The 15,475-nt window shown below is 37.6% G+C and overlaps 1 protein-coding gene across 3 annotated transcripts in view; it reads right to left on the reverse strand.

Annotated features, from left to right (window-relative positions):
• The window catches only part of LOC125693356 (vitellogenin-1), a 71,822-nt gene that overhangs the window by 43,623 nt on the left and 12,724 nt on the right, over positions 1-15,475 (reverse strand). The window contains exons 2-3 of one of the 3 annotated variants that reach the window (XM_048945152.1): positions 5,054-5,128; positions 43-217 (exon numbers count right to left, since the gene is read on the reverse strand). The exons of 1 other annotated variant lie outside the window; for it this stretch is intronic. The gene's annotated coding sequence lies outside the window, so the exon portion shown is untranslated. The remainder of the gene's footprint in view (positions 1-42; positions 218-5,053; positions 5,129-15,475) is intronic. One more of the 3 variants, XM_048945155.1, reaches the window with a different exon arrangement.

Here is a 15,475-nt window from a genome sequence, read left to right on the forward strand (position 1 = left end):
CTGCAATGTCTTCTTCCTTTTGAATAGCCCCTTTCTACCTACCTTTTAGTACTTAGGGTTAGGAGAAAATGGACTCAAAATTGTTGTGTCCATTATTACTTTAAGGGGACAACCTAATAAATTCAGTAAGTGGAGAAGACACAGCTAGCATCATCCGAGGGTCACAGCACTGGGCTCTAATCCTTTTTCAAAAGGAGACACAACCTTCCAGCTGGTTCTGAAAGAATAAAGAGGCCATCTATCACTTTAAGAAAAAGGATCAAAGGAGGAAAGGTGAGAGCCACACTTTTTAAAGCCAATATGTTTTATTACACGTTCCACATATTGTGATAGTGAGAAACGAAATAATAAATAAATAAATAAATAAATAAAATGCCATTAAGCTGGCCTCCCACAAGCAAATTCTGTGTCTAATTTAGCTAAAGAGGAAGAAACTTCAATATGGTCACATGCTTTATACAAAACCTGCATTTTATTTTTTAGCTATAAGCAATGAAGAAAATAAATTCTCCAAAAGTGAAGGGAAATAACTTGTGATTTTTATTTTTATTTTTTTTTTAAAGAAGAGTGTATACAACACTGAGCATTAGACAGAGCATGATGTCTGTATGAGGGCTGCAATAAGATGAGGTAGGCTGCTTTGAATTTACAGGGCACTTGCACCAGAAATGAAACATGAATACAGCCTAATTAACCTGATTAGAGCTATTGCTTCTACACTGCAATTGTCTTTACATAACACATTCTGCTTGGATAACAGAGTCTTATTATCTGCTGTTGTACTGCTGCCGATAGCTCTGCTCTCTCCTTGTTCTGTATTCATGTAGCTGAATTATGGTGCAGACATGCCATTTCCATCCTGCTAATATATAACCTACTGACAAAGCAGGGATTAGCAAAACAGCTCCCAAGCAACCATAGCAGGTTAAAATAGACATAATCAGTTGCTAAGCTAAGTGATTTTTACTTCTCAGTTTCTCTCATTTCTATACATGAAGAAATCTTACATAAAATATGAAAAAAAAATCCCACCTCTTTCAAATTTAACATTCATTCCTTGATTTTATTTTACTTTTTCATAATATTCAGGATTTGCTACTGTCGCATAGCCTCCAAGATAATGCTTGATATTCTCTCTGGAGACTTTGGACAGTGTCTAATGAATAAGAATGTGTTCTGGGCTGGGCTAAATTGCCATATGCTGATTCAAGTACATTCACAAAGGGATTTTATTACACTACCTTGCTTTAAAAGGTGCTTTATTTTTTTTTGTTGGTGGTTTTTTGTGTGAGTTGTTTTTTGTTTTTTTTTTAACTTCCATGACTTTTACTAGAAAGAAACCAACAGGCCTAGTTCCCTGCTGTTATCCCAGTTTGATGCTGGCACACCACCAGTGGAGTGATAACTTTGGGAATCAGAGATGATGTTTGCAAAATGAGAAGCAGAAATGCTATTTGTATTTTGTCTTGTTGTTGGAGTTTTAAAGATGCAGTGGATCTAGATCTATAAAAAATCTGTAAATTATTTTTTATGTATAATTTTTTCATTAATATATGCTGTTAGACCCAAGCTATGCTTTTGTGCATTTCAATGAACTTGTCAGTTCATTGAAATGCACAACTCAGGGATGGTTCTTCATGTCTAGCCTGGATTTACCTGTCATTTACACAACAAAGAACGAAAGTGAGAAAAAGAGGAAGCGTGGAATCAAACTATGGTGTTCTCAACCTGAAAACAAACTGTTTTGATACAACATAGTTTAACTAAGGTGTTCAAAAGGTTTTATTTTCATTCAAACACAGAAAACAGATTCTGAAGCCTAACAGTCCACTGTCATTGCTATCATCATTGGCTTAAAAACTGCATACTGATAAAGTGGCTACAGGATTCTTTCCCTCCCTTTCTGTATATACCATTTCCTAAGTCATTCAGTAGCATTAAATGTCAGACCACTTGTCATCTGAGATTTGAGTCACAGCATATCTGAGGACTGATGTTTGCTATGTAATTCTATTGCAGTAGAAGATAACTTCTCCAAGTTTATCTTAACCCTAATTTAGATTTCACGGTCACACAATGATTACCTTCCATGGCATTGGTACAAATGAGAAATCAGGTAGCCCTGAAATTTAGCCTCATCATGTCTCCACCTCAGTCGTTTGAGGCATGAAATGGTGACTGCATAAACTGAACACCAGAGATCTCTGTGCACTGCAATGAGTGTTCTCCTATAGGCTGAGGTACTGATTGCAATTGTGTGCTTGGTTAGAGCAACCATGACAAATACCTTTTCCAGAGGGAAAAAGTACCTCTGGAATCTTTACTTCAATGTACTGTCTATATAAAAGGTCACTACTAGGTAAGGGAGACCCAGACTATCCTGTGTTCGTTAGGGTGGATTGCAGGAAGATGGAGCTTAACCTGGCCTAGCAGTGACTTGCAGCAACTCTTTTGCAGGAAGTTCTGTGAGCCATACACAGATTGTCACTTCAGAAAAAGGCCCGTTATCCTCTGCAATCTTTTATGAGGAACCTCTTCTGTTCTCCGAAGCATATGACCTGAGTCTTAGGAAGAAGAAAATATCAAGCCATTCTGTTTCTTTAAACCAAGCCAATTATATTAGGGCTGCTACAAGAAAGGAAGTGGGTTTATTATTTTCAAGAGCTGTACCAGTACATAGTGAATTCTGAAAATTATTACTTACTTTGTGATTCTATCCCATATGTACATAATTATTTAGGAAAAAAAGTAAAGGGGAAATGTTCTTAGGTGTAATGATGACTATTTTTCTGTTTTTCAGACCTGCACATTAGTGACATATTCCCACATACCACAGGGCCGCTACAAGAATATGATGGATCTGGATCATCACTTTCTAGTGTTAAGAGTGTCAGGTAAGTTTATGATGTCAGGAGGAAACTCAATAAGAACTTAGTCTCCGTACAGAATATAGGAATGTGATACCATAGGTTCAAAGCACAGGGTCACTGTGACATTAGGTCATGGGTCAGATAAGATAAGCAGTGTATTGTTCCCAAGGAAGGAGCAGATAATACTTTGCCAGTTCAAATAACAGGCATTGGCTTTGGTCTCACATTGAAAAAAAACCTGAAAAACACAGAGCAAAATCACCTACCAGTATTTGATTGGTGACTGACTCCCGAAGATTACAGAGTCTATCCTTACAAAGGGTCTAAATATACAAACAATAACAATATAGTTTTGAATTTAAGTTAATGAGAAAGTTAACTCAGTAATAAAATGAGCACCATATGGTTTATTACTCTGAAAGAAAAGTTGCTATATTATTATTCCCTGTATAGCATATATTAATCATAATTCTGTTTTCTGTAGAAGGCTGTTAAAACACTAAGTGGAACACTGATGTTCTGATCTCCTTATCAAGCAAGTATGGACCCTCAAAAGTACTGTTTACCTATTTCCTATAAACATCCCTATTGCTAAACAAACCAGCCTATATCAAGAGGACGAACCAATACTTAGACACACCTTGGACAAGACTGAAGAATTCAATTCTTCATTCCAATATAAACAATGAAAACTGAAAAAGTTCCTACATCCAGGAGATGTGGGATCCTGTCACTGATTTGAGTCTGCCATTTTTAGCTGGCTGGTGCCTTATGCTCTTAAGCAATTGCATTTTTACCATTCCTGCAGAAAATTTCTTACAAATATGACTGGGCACAAATACAATTTATTGTGATAAAGACCACCTTTTGCTGCAACAGGCATTTAACGTGGCCAGAATGCTACAAATGCTGTTTTCCAGCAAGGTATGTTCAGCTTTAATGAGTATATAGGTGCTCAAACTCTGTTTTCAAAGCTTTTTAGTCTGAATACAGGCAACAGTTACAGATTCTGACTGGCTGGCTGCACTTTCCACTCCACAATGAAGATTCTCACTGAATTTAGCTGGAGCTACTACACACTGAAACAAATTTACTCTTAGAGCAACGTCTGTAACTTAAGTGCAAATGTTCAAGGAATAAAATTGTTCTCAACTGGAGTAAAGTTTGAAAAATCTGCATTATCATAGGTTCGTCTCAGACTGTTTTTGTAAGTTCTTTTAAGATTTTACGTCAGAAACCATTCAGTTTCTTAAATGTTCAATAAATATTTGTGTATGTGTTTACAGTAATACTCAAATTCACTTCCTTTTGATAATCTTACTAATTAAAGAGAACACTAGGAAGATTATTACTTTTCTTGGTGTATCATTTAATTCTCAAGAAATTCTTGCACTGATCACTCAACAATGTTGGCTTAAAATCTAATAATTTTTTAATTCTTCAGAAAAGGCAAGGGAATAAAGTCATATAGAGATATTCCATGGATGTTTTCTGCAGTTATGGTTAGCTTTTCTTTATCATCTAGCAATTCATTTGTGATTCGTTCATTCACAGGCCGAGTTTCTTCTGTGATAAACTTAAGCAGCTCAGTCACATTACATGGAATTAGCTCAGTTTACTCCAACATTAATAACTACTCTCCGATGCAGTTTCCTGTGATTGCCATCTCACATATAATTAAAACAGAACTGACTATTAACACAAAAAAAAGCCTTAAACAGACTGCACATACAAAGCTCAAATCCTTTTGTCAGTGAGACTATCACCTATAAGCATCAAAGATTTTTAAAAATCTGGCCATGTTTAGGTTCTAGAGAAAGCTCTTGGTTTTTCTGTAGTAGCAGCATTTCAAGTCATTGTTCTAATGGATTATAGTAGTGCTGTTGTTGAACTTGGAGTCTAAAGAAACTACCATTTTAGGTAGAAGTGTTGGTACTAAATAATTCAGAGTGTTTCTGGAAGGTAGCATCCCTATAACCTTTCAGCTCTCCTCACCAACCAATCTACAAAGGAATGTTGCCAGGAGAGGCTATGGAGGAGCGTGGGAAGAGTTTGGCTTCCAGGCATAAAAGTAACTGCTGGTAACAACAAAGGGAAATTAAAATATGAGACATACAGCTGTAAAAGAAAATATGCTCTACATGAAAGCACATCAGCAGCTCCATCCGTAAATTTCCACTTACCCAACACATTGGGAAACATATAGGAAAAGATAAAAGGCAGCAACAGCAGTACATGTACCACGACTTAGGCAATGTCTGAAGAGAGAGAAACAAATGCTCTGTTTTAATGAACCATGGAAAAGAAACTGATCTCAGAGTACAGTTGAAAAGTCAGGCCGGTCACCTGGGAAACAAGAAAAAAGGGAAAACAAGCAAATAGGCTATCAGCTCAAGCCTCACAAAGCATTCACGAAATAAAACTACCATAAACTCGCAAGTTAGTGGTTAATAGGCTCTGAAATTATAAAACTGTCTACAGTATATGTGGAACCACAGGTACATAGGCCTATCTGAACATCGAAGAAGGTAATTACTGAAGCACAGGGACCAAAGTATATAAAAAGAGCATTAAAGGTATTTCTAGAGACATTGCTCTGTCTTCAAGCAGCAGTTCAGATACGGGCTTGAAATAATGTATCTTTTCACCCTGAAGGTACAGCAAATGGGAGTTTGTTGTCAATTAATCAATAAATTGACTCTTCCTCAGAGGAAGGGTGAACTCCAGGGACAGATTTTCAAAATGGACCTGGATTAAGCTCATGGACCTCTAGTTGAGAGAAATAGGGTGCTGAAGGTTGCCACCAATAACTAATTGGAGCAGAAAGAGTAGAAGTGTCACTGAGGCGCCTGCAATGGAATGGTGGCAGAAGGCTTAGGGAAAACTTCAGTAACTGCATGAAAGGGCAGAATCAGGGAAGCAGGCAGATTTTTCCAAGGATTTCCATACTCTGAAAGATAACAGGTGTGCACATCACTGAAAAGTAGGAAACTCACCAGAAGCTGACAACAGCTTCAAATTTATCTGGAGGGAGGGAAGAGATTCTGGTCTTCCCAGAGAAGGAGTTGTTCAATTTCTTGCCCTAGTACTTTGCATTAATTGTCACTCATTTTGCTCTGGAGACTTTCAAGATCTTTGATCCAAAACAGGTGTTTTTGTCACACTAATTATGTTTAGTTGGAAACCTACTAGTTTTATGGAGAGATTCTTTGGCCTCCTCAGTAGGCAGTTTGAAATAAAATATGGGGAGAAAAAGTATTTCAATTGAAACATGTGGTATTTTGTCTGTTTTATTATCTCAGTGTTAAGTAGTTTATTTTTTGCTCTTGGTCTTTAGAAAAAATGATTTGGATTTGTCCTTGTAAACAAAAGAAAATAGAGAGATTTAAGAGAGTTTAAATAAATGCACACCAAAAATGACTCTAGAAACAACTGAGAATAATTTGAAGCTACACAGTAAAAAAGATTGCTATATATAGAAAATTCTACCTTTCTGTTCTGAAGCCCATTTAAAATTCTTCAGATGAGAAGGGTGGAAAAGGTGTCTACTCCAGTCTCTTATCTGAAGCCAGGAACAAGTGTAAAATGCAGAAAAAACAGGAACCAAGAATAAATTTTTTTCCCTTTGATCCCTTCCTGGATCCTTCAGAACAATATAAGAGAGCTTCAGGTGTTTTCTTTTTCTTAATCTTGCACTTCTGGAAGACCCCTGAATTTCATATATTCTGCTTTTCTCAGTTGGCTTTTCTTTCTTATCTGGAAAAGTTATTCTTTCTCACCATTTTCAGCCTCTCTCTTGCTTTGTGGCATTACAGACACAGTAAGTGTTTCCCAAAGTCAAAGCTGAATAAGGAGCCCATCACATAACAGTGGCCCTCAGATGGTTCCTTGATCTCTACAGTAGCCTATGCTGTAGTTCTCTAAACCTCTCAGTAATTTACATTGCTTCGCATGGACTTGGACTATACTAACTATGAAGAAGACTGAATAGAACTGTAGAGTACTCCTTATCTCAGGAGAGTGGAAAGGGAGTCCATCTAAGCCATCCTTCAGGTGCTGCTGTCTTCTCTTGTGGTTTGTGACAATACCCCTGCCACAAACTTACACTTTGCCCTTGTCCCTTCCTTCCCCTGCTTTGTGCACTTACACAAAGGTGTGTGAGGTACTCTTTTCCCAAATGTCTCACAGAGCTGTTCTTGTGTTTATGGCAGGTATTGCTTGCCATAAGAAAAAAAATTGGGAGAACAATTTGTATAAAATGTTCCCTATCTCTGTGTGTATGCTCTACCAATTACCATGTATATTAGCTGCTCTATAGCAAAATATAAATGTTGGTCCCTAGAAATATGCTGTGTTGTCCCTCAGGAAATCTGAAAAGGAAAAGCCTATTTCATCTAAGCAGTACAAAAAAAGGGCTCAAGAGAGAAGAAAAAATAGCAAATATGTAAGACAAAGTCCAAGCACCTGATTCTCTTGCAGCAGCTTTTCTGGCATATATTCATAATTCATATATTGTGATGGGTGGAAGGAAATCCAAGCAGAGGAGGGGGAGAGAGGAACGGATGCTGATGTCTGTGCTTGAAGTACACCTTTGACTATATATGCTGCTCTTTAGTTCTGAAGAACTAGAGACAACACAAGGTGTGTCTGCTTGAAGGATATTAACAAGGAAGATATCTCCACATTTCTGTTTTATTCTGTATTTCATTAAGAACTCTCCAGCAGCTGCTAATTCTAACCTCATTAACAGTCTGTGACAACTGCTTTCTGTCCATTTTTGCTTACCCCAGATGCTCATGATCAAGAAAGACACAGTTTCTAGTTTTCTCCAATTTTGTTCTTTTTTTTTTCCCCTTATGAAAGCCTGCAGTATGTAATGAACGATTGCTTCCAGGAGCACACTGAAAAGTGTCTATGTGACGATTATGTGAGAGGTTCACAGTCTTTCACATTACATAGTATAGAAGTGAGCCTTTGGGGCACCTCAAAAAGTTTTAAAACACTTGATTTCATTCAGAGAAGAATCAAAGTGTTTCAGTAGAAGAAATTGTCTTTACACACATAAAAAATGAAGGTTTCTAAAGGGATCTTTTAGTTAGATGACAGAAAACCTGCATTTTGTAATACCGCAGGGGTTCTTTTAATAAGTCACTGAAAAGTTCCATTTGACAAGTTAAACCTTGAATTTTTTTTCATACTTATTATAGCCAAGGAGGTGCTAACCTAATACAATGGACAAAGGAGTGTTATCACAATACAATAGACCAGACAGAGTTAGTGCAATACTGGGCAATAAGGGATCTCACTATAATGAGTGAGAGAAGCAGTGTCTGCAACATAAGAAGCAAGTTTCAGAAAAGGGAAAAGATGTGTTTGGTTTGCTACTGGTCATTTTATATCTGCAATTGTAACCCAGTGCAATGACCTCAACATGCTTAAGAGTCTTCTTTAAAAAGTGGAATGATCATTTCAATGGATCACAGGCCAAAAGAGATCATTATGGTTCCTAAAGTAGCAGCTTTAGTGACACAGGCTATAGATTATTGCACGTTAGTTAAATAACCAGATATTTTGGAGCTATATCAGCAGTATTAGTCTGGGTCTTAGTTTGGTCTTGTGCTTGTTTTTAATTAGGAATAAATCTGAAACTTTTTTTTCTTTACACTTTTGTTATACGTTTCCATGTTTTTTTCTATATTCATTGGCCGTGAAGTCACACTCCTCCATCTATCCTCTCTTCCCAACTCATGCCCAAATTTCAAGGAGCATTGAAGGATAGCCCTATTGAAAGTATGAAAGGTATTTTGCTAGAACATTCCCATCCACCACATCATTCTAAAATCACAACATGGGAAAAGAATGCTCAAAAGAAGTTCATTCGATGTGCTATATGTAAATCTGTGCAGTTCTTAAGCAATCTAAACTCTGAATTTATGTGACCTACTTTTCAGGTTGTTTAGCACCTTATAGTATCCCTACTGCCAATCAAATGGCAACTGCAAATATAATATACGCCCTTGATCAGGAAAGAACTGTTCTATGGATAGCTTGAATAATACTAGGAGACAATGTATGAGAAAATTAGATAAGTAAGAATTTGACTTTGCAGCATAGCTGTGTGAATACTTGGCTGGGGAAAATGTGCTTGTTCACTTGATAAGTGACCAGAATGAACATGAGGAATAGGTTGGTGACATTGAGCACAATTATAACATGAAAAGATACAATCTGGATCACCTAGACAAGCAATATTAAAGTCCAGACATCTGAGAATCCAAGGAGCATCTTTCCTAAAAACTGTAAAGCTTGAATACAAAGTTTCATACGCTCAATTCCTTCTTATCTAACATTGAAAATATGCTTAGTGGTGCAGGAACTTGAATTCAAACATGACAAAACACAGCAAAGTTAAAAACATCACCAGAAGGAAACAACTTTCTGGCTTCAGCAAGACTCAATTTATAGGTACTAAGAAAAAGAGACTGTGAAATATTTCTGAGTTCCAAATCCTAAATAGCCTGCAGGAGTTAGAAAATTTGGTTTTGTAGTTGTGGCAATAGATAAAGCCTGAGAAGAACTGGTTTCAATTTATGGTTCCATGTTGCTCTTGGAGCAAATCACTCTTAATACAAAATGTGGGTAGTGTGTCATGCCTATTGGACTATAAAAATGTAAGGCAGGGAAATATCTCTCACTAGGTGAAGGCTCAGCATCTACCTCAAAGGAGCATTTATCTAGACTGAGAGGCTGAAGTATCCCTGTATTCAAAATATCAGTCAATAATAAAAACAAATACGTCTGTCTCTTCCCAACCTGCTCTGGTTATTAGAACTTAACTCAGATGTGAGACAGAGTACAGTTTTTCTTCTGCATATGGCAATGTTGCAAGGTTGGGATCAGACAGCTCTCATTTACTGAAAAAAGAATGCTGGAAAATAAGGAAACAAACCAGAGATGTAAGAGAAACAAGAAGAAGAAGGAGCTGGTAGAACCAAACAGGATGGTGAAGGTATTTTAGTGGGTTTCTGGTGAATAACATCTGCTCCTGAAGACCAGTTTTGGAACAAGGGAAGTGGTGGTTGGAACAGTGGAGTTGAAATAGAAGATAGGGTGCAGGCAAACAAGAGGCAGAGGCTCATGTCAATCACACATTCTGTATGAAAGGCTTTTCCTTCTCCACATTAACAAGTCAGGAACAAAGGACTTTTCAGGTCTTTTTTGCTTAGAATCAGTAAGGATCAGTGCTTATCCTTAGCAATTTCCAGAAAAAAACCTGAAGTGAGTTAGAATAGGATGTTCTCAGGAGATTAGAAAATGCTTTTTTCACCTCAGAGATAAACAAAGTATGGGGGTAATTGTTAAGGGGAAAACTGATTATGGGGTCAAATATCCACAATTCAGAAGCAGGGTATACAAAGCATAAGAAACAGCAAGGAAGAGATCTGTGAGACTTTTTTTCTAGCCAGCACTCCACACATAAACTAACCCTTGCTCTGAGTGCCTCTGTTTGATGCTTCGTGCAGCCCTCACCATCCTACTTTTACTCATCCTTTTCTTTCACAAATCCCTGCATCTGCAACACTGCTGAGCTTTGCAGCTTCTCTGACACATGGGATGGTGTCTAATGGTTTCAGTAGATGTAGATGCTTTTTGTTCAGAATGGAGAGGGCATAGGTTAGAGAAAGAACTGCCCCCTCTCTATCAGCTTTATTCTTTTACTTCCCTAAGGGCCTTTGGGGTGTAATGTGGTGGGAAGACACGTAACAGAGGGATAAAGCATAGTGAGAAGTTGTTTTTATCTGCCTCTAAGTAGACATGTAGATAGAAAGGACAGCAGTTTCTGAGCATTAGGAGGAAGGATTGTTTGGCAGAGATTTTGAAACTTTGTCACATATTCTTAGTTCAATAGCTTACAAGATAGTGTATTTTAAGACTGAGTGAGTGTTTATGATCTATAGAGGAAAAGGACTATTGCATGGAGATTGCTGGTGAAGGCAGTTTCAGATTATGCCTGAAAAGCTGGCAAGGATGGAGGAGGCAATTATGCCTGGCCCTTCACCCTGGCAAACTGCATGCTGATCAACCCACTTCTGCTTAGTGGTAGAACAATAGGCATTGCCATTTCACCATAGGAATTAATCACACAGCAATTACCCTACTCCAATGCCTTTGGAGGAGGACAGCAACTTCCTTCAGTTTATACAGACTTATGCATTTATTGTTAAGGGAATCTAGCTTCCCATTAAGTGCCTCTCAACTCAAATAGCTCCGATTGTTCTGTCTTGAAGATGTGAGACATACTTTATTTTTTTTTCTTTCTTTCTTTTAAATGGTGAAAGCATGTAGAAAAAGACGTGTACTACCAAAGACAACTTTTCTTCCTTCTTATCCTTTAAATGCTTTGCAAAATGTTCCTATTTAATAACAGTTATCTTTATGTAGTAGCTGAATCTTTTCATAAGCTAACAGTTGTAAAGCACTGTCTACTTTGCTTAATGATACTATTTTCCCAATATAAAACAGGGCTAATGGATGTCAAATGTGAAAGCAATATTCCTGCAATTTATCACTTAAGCCTTCTTTCACTTTTTTGGGGGTGAATTTCTGTATTTTTAAAGGGGAATTGATTGCCTTGAGTGAATTCTTTTATTCTTATGCATTAACAATTCATGAATGAAGCCAATAGCTGCAACACAATCTCCAATTCCTTGTCCCACCAATAACCTCCACTGTGTCCTGGAGGGTAAACTCGCACTGCATCAATCAGCAGCGTTCGTGGTGCGCAGTGAAGCCATATGAACTGTAGCTTACACTATGTTCTTGTTTGCCCCCTTGACTTCTGGCAGTTGGGAACTGCACAGAAACAAATTATCTGTTACAGTGTTTCCTGGCATGCTGTGCTTTACATGATTGGAAAGTTACCTTACTAGAAACAACAAAGAATACAGATATGTGGTTGGGAACCAAATGCCAATGGTCAAATGGTCCCTGTGCATTTTCTTCTCTGCTGTCCCTCTCCTTGCCACTGTTAAGAATTGGGCAAATCCAGTCAAGCTCAGAAAGATTATGGGAGATGAAGAAGATCTTAGTTAAGGAACATCTCTGGACTATTTAAAACAAACCAAAACTGCAGTAAAATTGAACTGGAAAAGGCAAACAAGCCAACAGTTTAAGAATACATTAAGATTACACCTGAAAATGAGTTCTTTCCTGTCTTTCCATGAGCAAACCTGGTGCTTTTGTTCCCAAGTGAGTAATAAGCACACAAGCAGATATCCAAATGCTCAGACTTAGTGTAGCTGTGAGCCTACAAAACAGATATGTATGAAATGGAAACTATATATGGTCTTCAGCCTACCCTGTCAAGGGAGAGCTGCTGCAGAGATAAACTAATCCCAGTGCATTGTGATAGCTGACTTTGAGTGGGAGGTAAAAACCACCTCTGACATGCCACTTCCTTCCTTGAGGGTTACCCATTCTCAGACGCATTTCCCAACTTTACCAGACTATTTTTTGCTCAGTCTCCACACATGCATGTGTGTACATGTTCCTTAGACTGGTGTGGATACCTTCCACAGTGAAATTTGCTGTCTCTGTAAGCTGCAGACCACATCCAGGCACTCACATCCTGCACCTGGGCTGGAATCTGACTGCACTTCATGCAAAATTAACACTTAATGGAGCTGAGCACCTTTACACATGCAGAAAAATGTTACTAATCTCACCTCACAAGAGATCACTTCTAAAATGTGGGGTTGATTTCCTACTCATTAGTATTGGTTTTGTATTAAAACTGTGATTTACTGGAGGTCTTAAAAAGAGACATACAAATAGATACACACTACCTATTTATGATTTTTCAGACTGCTGTACTTCCTTGTCTATGCTCTTTTCATCAGATATTTTTTCTAGTTCATTCTCATCATGACACACTGTATGGCTGACGATGTCACTTTGCAACATCAAACTCAAAAATAAAACAAAGATCCTTTACTAGTTTACAACAACAACAAAACGTAATGCCTTTCATTAAAAATAACATGGTGGGGGTGACCAATACCCAGTAAAACTCAATAAAGTGTTACTTTATTTTCTTTGGATAACAAGAAATGAAGAATTAAATAAGTAGCTCTCCCCTGTCACTGAAGCTATATTTAAGAGAAACTGCTGTGGCTTCAGTTCTGAAGCACTTGACCTCTTCGGGATAGAAGAGATATAAAAGATGCTTATTTGTTTGCAGATGGTAAGATAACAAGCAGCACAGCAGAAAATATAAACCTGAGATGACTCTACTTAAAAATGATCTTGGGAGAAAAGGAGAAGGTACAAGAACAGAACAGAAATGAAAGAGGCAGAGAAAGGAATGATAGATGTACAGGTTATATGAATAAAGAGCTAAGAAAAGATCTGTAGAAATAATTGATTTTTCTGATTCACCACTGATGCCCACCTGAATCTGATGGTTTATTATTATTATTATTATCATTATTTTATTTTAATTTATCAAAATTATCCACAATTGAAACAAAAATTACTTGGGGTTAAATAAAAACACTTGTTTTTTACCTTTGATTTGAGGCATTCTCTGAGACTTTAAAAAATAAAATAAGAACTTGAAAACAAAAATCTTGATTCAGAGGGACTTAGGAAAAACTGAGGAAGAAGAACAAGTAATGATTGTACCTTTCACAAAATAGAGCAGGAACAAAGAATAGGATACAGAGAAGCAAATTTCACCTCTACCAACACTGTAGCAGAGTCACTAATTCAGTTTTTTCCTATGCTCATGTCATCTATTCAGACAAATAGTAAGATTTTGATTGCTTGTTCATTATTTATCCTGTTACAAAATAAAGTCCATAAATCCCAGCTGAGATCAGGATCCCGTGTACACTAAACAGCGTTAGAGAGATGACCTTGCTCCCAATGATGAAGAGAGATCTGCATCCTGCTTTAAAGCTGTAGCAAAGATACAGAAAGGCTAAAGGTTTCTCATTTGTCCAAAGCAATCCCTTGAAACTGAGGTCAGAAATCCCAAGTCCAGGTTCAGTGGCTTTTCTGAAAAAATATTCCACTGCAAAAGTCTCCCTGATGCCCCTCTACCCCTTTACTCCATAAACTGGCAGTGCTGAGACTCCAGGAAAGCTCTGACCAGATAACCTTGATTGACAAAACATTTTACATGGACAAGGGCAAGGTAAACTTCCTCAGACTAGCCTGCAGTGTCATAAATGTTTGCAGGATTGACTGTTCCCTCCAGAGGCAGCCCCATGCTTCACCGTCCTTGCTGCATACAAATGAAGTCACTCCACAGCACAAGTGAGTGCATATGCTGCGGCGTGACCTCCTGCTTTGTGACATCCATCAGTGAAATGTTCTGTGCTAGCAGCTGCCTGAAAATCATCTGGTACATGAATTTTTACTCTGATTTCACTAAAATCCAATCAATAAGGGCATGGAGCTTTAGTGTTCTCATATACCTGCTCTGTAAATAAGGTAAATGAAATATTTGTGCAGACTTTTGTCATTCGTTTTGAAGAGCCTAACCAGAAATTGGAGCATCGGGAGCTTGAAGGAAGGAGCTACTGACAAACAGCATTGCATGTGCATGAAATGCAGAATCCTCCCTTCTTCTGGGCATTTCTAAAGCAAAAAGAAAATCAATTCAAAACAGATTGAGCACTAAACATTTTTTGAGATTAATTTGGCATAAATTACTTTAGCGTTTTGATGCAGGACTCCTGGTCAATGTGCAATTCTGATGAAGTTAAAGGAGAATTAAAGACAGGTGTTCAGATAGAAGCATATATCACAGCTGAACACAAATTTACTTGGGAACTTGTGACAAAAAAGCTACCTGAACAAAATACCCCTAAGTATCATGGGGGAATTCTGTTTTGCCTCTTAAAAAAAAAAAGATAATCCAATTTGATTACTTTTTAATTATGGAAAGATTAGATAGAAAAAGTTTTCCACCGTGTTCCACTGTGTATTAAGAGAACAAGGAAATCAAATGAAAGTGCAAGTAGCAGTTTCAAAACAACAGAGACACTTTACTGAATGCGTTATTAAGCTTCGGGGCTCCTTCTCAAAAAGCAGATGGCCATTGAAAGTTTCCGTAATGACAAAAAAACAATTGGAAAGTTTCCTACATTGAGGTTTGTACAAAGCTACCACACCTCGATCAAAAAAGATCCAGTGCCTATGGTGGCAGCAATGAGAAAATATATATGCTGCCTTTTTACTTAAGCTCATTCTTAAGTATTCTCTATTATTTACTGTCATGGAAAGGACATGTGGCTTTGTGGAAAACAACAGTAGTGCCAACGTAAGGCAGCAGTCATTATTCCTAAACACTTGGTTAGTGTTCTGGAAACATCTTTCTTCCAAAAACAATGCAACATGATAAGAAACAATAATGGAAGACTAGGGGGGGAGGGGGGAAAAAAACAACAGCATCCTGAAAATAGCTCTGGGAAATGGAGAGGAGATTTTGAAAGAGAGCTCTTATTCACGTTACATTTCAGTCAGGGTATTATGTTTTGCTTTGCAATAGTTTACATAGGACTGAACACACAAAAGCACTAAGAGAAGAGATTACAGCA

The sequence above is a fragment of the Lagopus muta genome, chromosome 5, assembly GCF_023343835.1.
Source record: "Lagopus muta isolate bLagMut1 chromosome 5, bLagMut1 primary, whole genome shotgun sequence".
In the NCBI taxonomy this organism is placed as follows: domain Eukaryota; kingdom Metazoa; phylum Chordata; class Aves; order Galliformes; family Phasianidae; genus Lagopus; species Lagopus muta.